Source organism: Equus caballus, chromosome 2 (assembly GCF_041296265.1).
Source record: "Equus caballus isolate H_3958 breed thoroughbred chromosome 2, TB-T2T, whole genome shotgun sequence".
Classification (NCBI taxonomy): domain Eukaryota; kingdom Metazoa; phylum Chordata; class Mammalia; order Perissodactyla; family Equidae; genus Equus; species Equus caballus.
Genome location: NC_091685.1, coordinates 122,665,166 through 122,675,018, shown reverse-complemented (window position 1 = coordinate 122,675,018; position 9,853 = coordinate 122,665,166). Strand labels below are relative to the sequence as shown.

The 9,853-nt window shown below is 41.5% G+C and overlaps 2 long non-coding RNA genes across 2 annotated transcripts in view; both read left to right on the top strand.

Annotated features, from left to right (window-relative positions):
• Positions 1 to 437: 437 nt before the first annotated feature.
• On the top strand, positions 438 to 1,338 carry LOC138923302 (uncharacterized). The gene is made up of 2 exons (XR_011436771.1): positions 438 to 542; positions 640 to 1,338. It is a non-coding gene; the product is annotated as an uncharacterized lncRNA (long non-coding RNA).
• Positions 1,339 to 1,567: 229 nt separating this feature from the next.
• The window catches only part of LOC138923303 (uncharacterized), a 35,907-nt gene continuing 27,621 nt past the window's right edge, over positions 1,568 to 9,853 (top strand). Inside the window, exons 1-2 of the long non-coding RNA XR_011436772.1 lie at positions 1,568 to 2,143; positions 9,048 to 9,181. This is a non-coding gene — a long non-coding RNA (uncharacterized lncRNA). The remainder of the gene's footprint in view (positions 2,144 to 9,047; positions 9,182 to 9,853) is intronic.

Sequence of the window (9,853 nt, the reverse complement as noted above, 5' to 3'; positions counted from 1 at the left end):
GCCGTTTCCACGTTTCAGTCTCCTCGCAGTGTTCCTCGCCGTCTCCACTTCGGTTCAGCTGTTCTGTGTGGCCCCCCGGAGTCTGAACGTCCGAGCACAGAGCCCTTCACCTTTGTTCTCCACTGTGTGCCCAGCGCCTTGAGCTTTGTCCTCCACATGACGGTTGCTCAGTAGGAATGAGTGAATAATAGGACGACATTTACTGAGCACTCAGCATCTGCCAGGCGCACGTGAAAGTCTTTTAATCCTGACAATAACCCGCCGGATGGATAGCATTTGTAATGGGCCGAATTGTGTCCCCTCAAATTCGTATGTTGAAGTTCTAACCCCCAACACCTCAGAATCTGACTGTAATTGGGTATAAGGTCTTTAAAGAGGTAAAAGAAGGTCATTAGCATGGGCCCTGATCCAATATGACTGGTGTTCTTATTAGAGGAGGAGATTAGAGCACAGACATGCACAGAGGAGAGACCATGTGAGGATCCAGTCGGAAGAAACCAGCCCTGGGACGCCTTGATCTCAGACTTCCAGCCTCCAGAATTGTGAGAAGATAAACTTCTGTTGTCTCAGCCTTCACTCTGTGGTACTTTGTTACGACAGCCCAGCCAACTAAGACACCATTATGATTTCCTTTTTCAGACAGCAAAACTGAAGACGGAAGAGGCCACAGAGCTGCTGTGGGGTAGTCAGTACAGCATCTAATGTCCGCGTCCCCTCTGTTCTGCCCCACTGCCTGGGGCCTCCCTGCTGGGCGAGCCACCTACCCTCCTCGCGAAACTCCTTTCTTAGAATCCTGTTGATCTCTCCTCTCCCTGCCAGTCTAGCCTCTGCCAACACAGGGTTAAGAGGGCTCCTTGCAGGTTTGGCTGGGACTGAAGCATCAGCTGCTTTTCCTGGAGAATGTCTGTGACTGGGGGTCACAGTCAAGCCGAAAAAGCCTTTCTAAAGCCGTCAGTGCAGCAGCATGGCTGATGTGTCAGCTCCTTTTGTGTGAAAGTGTCCACAAACGTCAGTGAGCCTCTGTAGTCACAATTTGGGCGACACTGCAAGAATAGACGTGGGACACGGGAGTGCCAAGACGTCCAGGCGGCTGCCAGGGACAGCTGCCTGGGAACTGGCGGCCTGGGCACCGCGTGGCTGCGAGAGCTCGGCCAACCAGCCTCCTTTCTTCCTGGCTTGTCTCGGAGACTGAGGGATACCCGCAGGCCAGCAGCGGCCGAGGTTACGTAATACGTATGTTCCGTTTTTAAAAACGAAAGTAGAGGGGTGTCCAACTTGATATTGTATGTCTGGTATTATAAACTTTTAAAAAATTAAACATACTGAGGTTTCATGACATTCGATTTTCGTGGCCTTGAAACGATTCCCGGCTCGTGTTTTTCCTGATGAAAAGATCTGTGCTGGGCTTTGTAGCTGGGGCCCATTGCCACCGCACAGGCGGGCGCGCCTCACCCCGGGAGGAGAGCCCCGAGGGGCGGAAGGCACGCGCCGTGAGCAGGTGTCTGGACGTGGAATTGTAGGTCTCAGGACGGGGTCTCAGATGGGAGGGGCCGCGAGATGCTCCTTCAGAGATGGAGGGCCCGAGAAGAAGGGAGGAGGGGAGCAAGGGAGACACAGCTGGGGCGGGACGGTCGGGCCCTGGATGGGGGCTACCTTCCACACGGGGTCCACAGGGCAGAGACGCAACGAGGGCTCGGCAGAAGCAGAGGCGGCCAGGAGGAGGCAGCGCCCTTGACCGCTCCTGGGCTCTCCCCGAACAGAACGCACAAAGGGCTTCGTAGACTCTAGTTCCTAGATTCCACGGGCGGGGAAACCCCACCTGACGTGCGGGATGCCCCTGCAGACTTTGTTTTCCAGACCTGTCTCTGGTCTGGTCTTTGGCACCTTTTTTTTCTTGGGGGAAACTGGTAGACAGAACAAGGTTTTGGAGACAGATTGACCTAAATTTGGAACTAAGCTCTGCTTCCGTTGCTTAACCCATTCGAGCCACATTCTGTTAGCCATAAAAGGGATTTCACAGGACAGGATTCTGGGGAGGTTTAAATTAAACGACATATCACACGCGGGTTAGAGTTCCGGTCCTGGAATCGGAATGCTCCGTCTAACTCCTGGTTCCACCGTTTGCTGGCTCCATGATTTTTGGGTGAGTTGTTCAACCTCTTCTTATGGAAAATAGGGCAGATGGTAGGTTGTTGGGAGGACCAAATGGGCTAATCCAGTAAAGCAGCGCGGACAGTGGCTGGGTTGCGGCAAGCGCTTCCTAAGTGTTAGCCAGACTGCCGTCGTTAGCATTACATACGTAAAATGGTCTTGGACGTTAATTACTGACTTTTGCTCTTTAACTGTCTAGAAACACAAGATCTGAGAATTCCCATGCTATTGACAGCTCTTTTTCCCAGAGGAATTAACTAAGAGAGAATCAATTGATCACATACATCAGCTATGAAGGTTCATAGAAGCTTTAAAAATCTCTCTCCTCTCTTTATCTTTTATAAAGATGTCTGGCTAAAGGGGTTTAAAAGGCTGTTGATACGTACGTATATTTTATTGGGAAAAGAAAAGGTAGTCTCATTTGTTGGGTATTTTCTTTATGGCTTGTGTTCTTACATTTCGTTAAGGAAATTCTTCTAAACTGATGCCATACAAATATCCTTCTACAGCTTGTTTTTTTCTTTTTAGTTAGAATTTTGCCATTTTACGTTTAGGTCATTGATCCACACAGAAATTACTTTTCTATGTGCTATGATGCAGAAATATTATTTTATTTTCTTCCACATGAGAGGCAACTGTCCCAGTATCATTTCAACTCTTTGACGTTACAGGTGATAAAACTGAGGTCCAGAGAGGGGGTGTGACCTGCCCAAGGTCACACAGTGACTCAGTGGGGATTGTGACAGGGACACTTTTTTTTCCTTGCCTTTCTTTTTTTTGACTTGACAAATACAGATTTATTTTGATATTACATAATTCTTTATGAGTTAGTAAAATTAACACATTTTACACATAAGGAGCTGAATTTTTTTCAAATTGAGGTATAATTGACATAGTTTCAGGTGTACAGTGCAATGATCCTATATTTGTATATACTGAGAGGTCACCACAATAAGTCTAGTTAACATCCATCACCACACATAATTACAAATTTTTTTTATCTTGTCATGAGGACTTTTAAGATCTACTCTCTTAGCAACTTTCAGTTGTGCAATACAGTATTAACCATAGTCCCCATGCTGTCCATTACAGCCCCAGGACTTAGACATTTTATAACTGGCAGTTCTACCTTCTCTCCCTTTCCTATTTAAAAGATTTTTATATCAAAGCTCACATGCAGAAACAAGCTCATTTGCAAGTGTACCAGAACCTGCTAAACTCCAGTCAGAATTTCCTCACTTGCTAAGAAAAGCCTGATTTAGGGCTTGAAAACCATGATGATAGCATGAAAGCACTTTTCTCCTGTTTGGGATCCGTGAGTTCAAGACCTGTTTGGTAGTTCTTGGCTCCCTCACAACGCTGTCTTTGTGCGGCTGTCATAGAACTGGTTTCATGCCGTCCATCAGGGCATTCCAACAGGCGGGTTTTGCTTATCTGGATTGCAAATACCTTGAGGATGGGCGCTTGTTTTCTTCCTCTTATTCTGGGGCTTTGTATGTGTGCTGTGCTAAAGTGTTTTTCACCTGAATAAAGTGTGGGGGTGGGGAAGATAGATTGAGAAAGAAGGAGAAAAATATTAAACAAATTTCACTTTTTGAACATAAATAATGTTATATTAATTGAATTTTTCAAACTTGCTATCAATTCAGTGAAGGTGACTTTTAAAAATGTAGTATTACTTTTTTAAAATGCACTTACATAATTCATTTAATTTTTAAAAGTCAAGAATTCATTAAAAATCAAGAATTCGTTAGAAACTTTGCCATTTTTCAAATAGGCAGGCCTTTCCGGGGCAGACAATTTGTTTACAATTTATTTATTTTAATCAAATTATAGATCTTTATGTTAATTAGCACTCATATTTTTGGATTTTATCAAATATACATCTTTCCTTGGGTTTACTGGGAAAACCTGCTAGTTGTGTCTCTAAGGTTTTGTTCTAATCCCTGTGTTATTTGGATTTGGGATTTGGAGAAATATTTAGTTGGCTTATTTGTTTGCTTTTTTAAATTGAGGTAGCATTGGTTTGTAACATTATATAAATTTCAGGTGTTGTTTGCTTTTGATACTGTTTTCTTAGAAACAAGAGGCACTCATTCGACAGATAAGATGTGTATGTAAAAGAAATGCATTTCAATTAAGTGAATTCGATTTGGGGTCATTGACACAACAAGAAGGACTTGCAGCTACAATTCTTTATTGTGTGCGAGTTTATAAGGAAGCTGGGCCCACGGGCATTTAAGGACACATAACTTCTCTGGGCATTCAGGGTCTGCCCTCTATTGGTGAGATGTGCTATAAAAAAATGCCTTTATCCCTCAGAATTCTGCAGTAGGCCGAAATAAATGTTATTGATTAGGAGTAGTGTTTATGGGAAGTCAGGAATGAATAAGGTAGAAAATGCTTTAAAAACTCAAAATCAGACTGTAATTTTCTTAGTCTAGTTTACAACCTGTAGTTAATTTAGGAAGAAGGATTGGGGGAGTGCTAAAGGAAAATAGACAAATTACGGGCAATTTTCATGTGCACATTTAGAAAAATATTTACTATGAAATCTTGAATCAAATGAGGGGTTGGACAGCTTTATTGAGGCAGGAGTGAGGCCACTCCATTTCCTCCATGTCCCTAATACAGGATTCAATTTACATGACTATGTCTCCATCCTTTCTGTATACCAGTTACTCCTGAATAGTAAACCTGGTGCTCCTGTTAGTTGCTAATGAGGATCCAAATATTTTAAGATACAAAATTGTTCATTGCAGAATACCACCAATTTAAGGGTTTCTAATTTACAATGAAGTTATAACTTCATGAAACCAAGTTATCATATAACTTCATTAAAAAATCAAAGATCAATGGGATCATTAAAAATAACAGTGCAAAAATATGAAGGTTATGTACTATTTAGCATTCTTTTAATCTCTTATGTAATCTTTTCTTTTACATTTAAAAAAATTAATATATGTGAGAAGTATTGAAGAAGGAAAACACATTTTCATTTATTACTCCTATGGAGTAAATGCCACATTAGTGGACTCTGGAACTTCATTGGGTTTATATGTTGACATTTTCATAATTTGAAACCTGTCTTTGGTGATTGCTATTCAACGTTGAGAGTTATCTGCCACTTTGTGCCAGTTTTTTGACTTCAGCGCAGTCTGAAGAATTATTCCTGTGTTCACTCCATGAAAATCTGTTATTAATAAGCAAACTCAGAGAATACCAAAACCAAAGTTTCTTTCCTGCAAAGCCTTCTCTTTTTAAAAAGCATCCAGCAGGAACAAACAATATGCTATATGCTAAACTCTTTATTTCTAGAGGACCAGCACTGCTCCCAGAAAATTACTCACATTTGGCAGCAGTTTGCTGGGGACCATGGTTTCTGGGGTAAAAAGCAGAGCTCCCAGGGGATTACCTATAGTCAACTTATTTTTTTTCTGCTCTATCCTCCCGGTATGGATGGAATTATCTCCCCCAAAAGAGGTTGCAGTTTTCACCCCCTGTCCCTGTGAACGTGACCTTATTTGGTAATAGTCTTTGCAGATGATCAAGTTAAGGTAAGATGATTAGGGTGGACCCTAATCTAATATGACTGAATCCTTATAAAAAGGGGAAATTTGGTCACAGAGGCAGACAAGTAGAGAGGGAAGACCACATGAAGACACAAGGAGAAGCGGCACCGACCAGCCAAAGAACATCTGAGGCTGGCTACTGGAAACTGGGAACCTTTGAAACCACCCAGATGCCTGTTTTCTGTTTGTATGTTTACTTTGTGGTTCCCTGTATGTACCTCAACATCCATTCACGTCTTTTATCTCCCATTCCCCCACTTCGCTATGAATCTGATTTTGGTTTTCTGAATGTTTGAATGTTGCTGTCGTTAGTGTTTCCTGGAACACACAGGAAATAATTCCTACTTATACTTCACTGACACTGTGTTGCTTTTCTCCAGGGAGGTTCTGCTTGTTCAAATTTTATGTGTGAAGGTGCCCTCAGCACTACAGAAGACAATACAATATGAATTCGAAATATAATTATTCTTAGGAGATACTATACAGGAAAGTGATCTGACCATGGAGTACTATTAAATAGAAGCTTTTATTATAATTACCAACCTCGCATGATACGTGGCAGGTACATGTGTACTTTGAGTCCTAGCTCCTCCCTCCTTGTGAAAAGGCTGATTAATTGAGGAGAATCTTAGGGTCGTTCCACCATGAAATGTTCTAACTCAGAATATTTTATGCATTCACTACGTTTATTCTGATTATCAGTTTTTTCTAAGCATCCCTTTTCATTGTCTGGTTCACATGTCTCATTAGTGACCTTAGTATAAATGGTTGAAGATTCTCAGAGTGTGGTAAATGTGTCAGAATCAGCACTTTGATCATGGGGTGACGCTTGCTCTTCATTTTTTCTATCTTAGTTTTATCCTTGCATTTTTTGGAATATGGATCAGCTGCTTCTGGTTCTTGCTGTGTTTCCTGTGGTCCTGAGACCCAAAAGCACATATAGATAGTTAATGTAATTGATAATTATTAATTAATGAGACATAAAACTTGTATGTAAATGTACGTATTTGCATGTAATATTTACATGTATATTTACCTATATGCGTGCATTTGGCGTCAGGGTCTGGAGTTACATTTGAAGTTTGCATCAATGTAACCACTGTCGTTGGCTTCTCTCTGCTCTCAGATTTACTCTGACAAAGAAATCGATTTTATTATGTGGAGGGAGAGGTATACTGGACTATTGCTCGCTTTTGGAAATGAGAAACTCATCAGGAGATAGTGACCTGATTTACCATGGGATTGGACGTGTGTGATGGAGGGGACGGAAACATTTCTGGCAAGTCTGATTCCTAATTTCGGTTCCAGTCTTAGAGAGGAGGGGGAAGTTCACCCTTTAGTTCCCATGTGGACCAGTTCCAGATGTTGGGAACAGACATTTGGGAGACCCAGTGGGCTTTTAGCCTCGTCTCATGAATCCAGCCACCTCCCTTTTTAGCATTCTTGAGTCATAGAGTGAGAAATAGTGTTGGTTTGGCCTAATGTTTCTCCTTTGTGACCAATTGTACCCGGAACATTCCTCTAACTCAGATTCTGGCTCTGCTACTTTCTAGCTGTGTGAGCTTGGGGAAATTACTTAACCTTTCTGAGTTTCTGTTTTCTAATGTGTAAAATGAGAACAATAAAGTAGGCAACTCACAGGGTGGTTCTAAGGATGAAATGAGCTAATATATGTGATGGCTTAGCATAATGCTATGTGGTAAGCACTCACTAAATGACATCTATTACTATTATCTCTTTACCTATATAGATCATAAGTTCTTTTGTGTCCTATTTTCACAGAGCTTGGCAGCAGCCCTCAGTAACTCCCCTGAGCTGAACTGGCCGGTTAGAGTTTGGTCACACAGAGCCCACATTAAAAAGAGCCAAGGAACCAGTTTGGACCTGTTGGTGGATTGCTTAAATTCATGCCACTGGCCTCAAAGGACCTTGGACAAGATGATTTTCCTGGTTCATTGCAAAACTATCACTGGTATTAGAAAACAGCTCAAGCGCATGTGAGTGAGAGCGTCTCCTCTGCAGAGGGAGCATCACCAGAGTTACTTATTGACTCTGGCTGTGCTTCAGGGCAAGCTAGATCTTAGTGCAAATGCGAATATCTGTAAGAGAGCACAGCCATACACTGAGCTGCTAGGCAGTTATGTGCCAGGAGAAAGAGTGTTACGGTTATCTGGGGCAATATTTTTGAGTTAACATTTACTGAATGTCACTAAAAATTCTGCATTATTGAACTTAAACAGGAAGAGACTAGCTCCTACAAAGCCTTTTGCTCCAAACTAGGTGTTAATAATCTCTTTGTCTTTGTTAATATTACAGTATACTGTGTAGGGCCAGGCTTGGAACACGAGTTCAGGGTTATATAAGTGTTCTGGCATGTGGAACTGCTTGAGAAAGACTCTTGGAGTTCTAGCTTCTCCAGTGGTTTGAACACACAGTGTAAACAACATGGTGAAAATGTAGCAAAATGCCTCTATTTCAATGGTTCTTACATCAGATGTCTTTTGATGGCCCTCCTGTAAGTGTGGGTCGATGGATAAAGAAATTGTGATATAGCTATATGTGTTTCTATTTATCTATATATCTTATATATATGTATGTATACATATACACAATGGAATATTATTCAGCCATGAGAAAGAAGGAAATCCTGCCATTTGTGACAACATGGATGAAGCTGGAGGACTTTATCTAAGTGAAATAAGCCAGACATAGATGGGCAAACACTGCATGATCTCACCTATATATGGACTCTAAAAAATTTAAACTCCTAAAAGCAGAGAGTAGGATGGTGGTTTCCGGGGGCTAGGGAGTGGGGGAAAGGGGAAGCTGTCGGTCCAAGGGTAGAAAGTTTCAGTGATGTAAGATGCAGAAGAGCTGGGGCCCTAACGTACAGCATGGTGACTCTAGTTAATAACACTGTATTATATGCTTGAAATTTGCTGAGAGAGTAGATCTCAAGTGTTCTCACCACACACACACACGGTAACCATGTGAGGTGATGGATGCAATGATCAACTTGATTGTGGTAATCATTTCACAGCGTATCAAAACATTACATTGTACACCTTAAATATATACAATTTTTGCTTGTCAGTTTTACCTCAATAAATATCGGGGGGAGAAAAGAAGAAATCTACCTATCTTTCTCATTAGTATGTCTATCCGAATTGGTGCCTAGGCCTGTATACACGGTGTATACAGGTGCTTGTATGACAGTCAAATTGTCACTGAAATGCAAGAAAAAGCATTTAGCTTTTACGAACAAATGTTTCACTTTGTTAATATAAAATGGAACCTTGTGATCACTATAAACTTTCCACTAAGATGATAGGCCCGGCTTTTGTTCCGAAGAGGAGACCAGCTGGTGGTTTCCTGAGTACTGACTGTGGGCCCGTCTCTGACCCGAGTATGTGCGTGTGTCGACTCACGAAACACGTGTATTAACTCACCACCTTCAGGTAGGTGCTGTTATCATTCCCACTTTACAAATTAGGAAACTGAGGCCCGCTGAGGTTAGATAACTTGCCTTACAAAGTGGTCAAACAGAGATTCAAAGACAGGCCTTTTGGCTCTAGCAACTGAGTTCATAAACACTAAACTACTTGTTTTTTGAATGCCAAAAAAGATTTTGCAGACATCGATTGAGAACATTCGAGAAATAATTAATTCCTAATATTGCCAAAAAGAAAGGAAAGAGCTTAACTTAGAAGATAATGATGAGACTTTAGAATAGATTTTTCTCCGCTCAAAAACATCCCATGGAGAATATATATTAAAACGGCTTTTGTTTACACGGTGTGCTTTTTGGGGTTTTCCTGCTCTATTTCTCGGTGATAGGACAATGTTCTAAGAGTGAGGAGGTTCTAGTTCTGTGCTCTGCTATTAGCAACTGTGTCATTTTGACTAAGTCACTCATCCTCTTTAAATCCTTTACTCAAATGAAAGTATTAATATACTATTATTCATCTTATACAGTCAGCGGGAGAGTCAGATATAATTGATATGAAAATGGCTTAAAAATACAAGGTGCTACGGAAATATAAAGTGGTACTGCTGTTTATTGTCATTAGTCACATATGGAGTTACATCCTCTCAGAACTCAGAACTGGTCAAGGCACCGAGTACCTCCC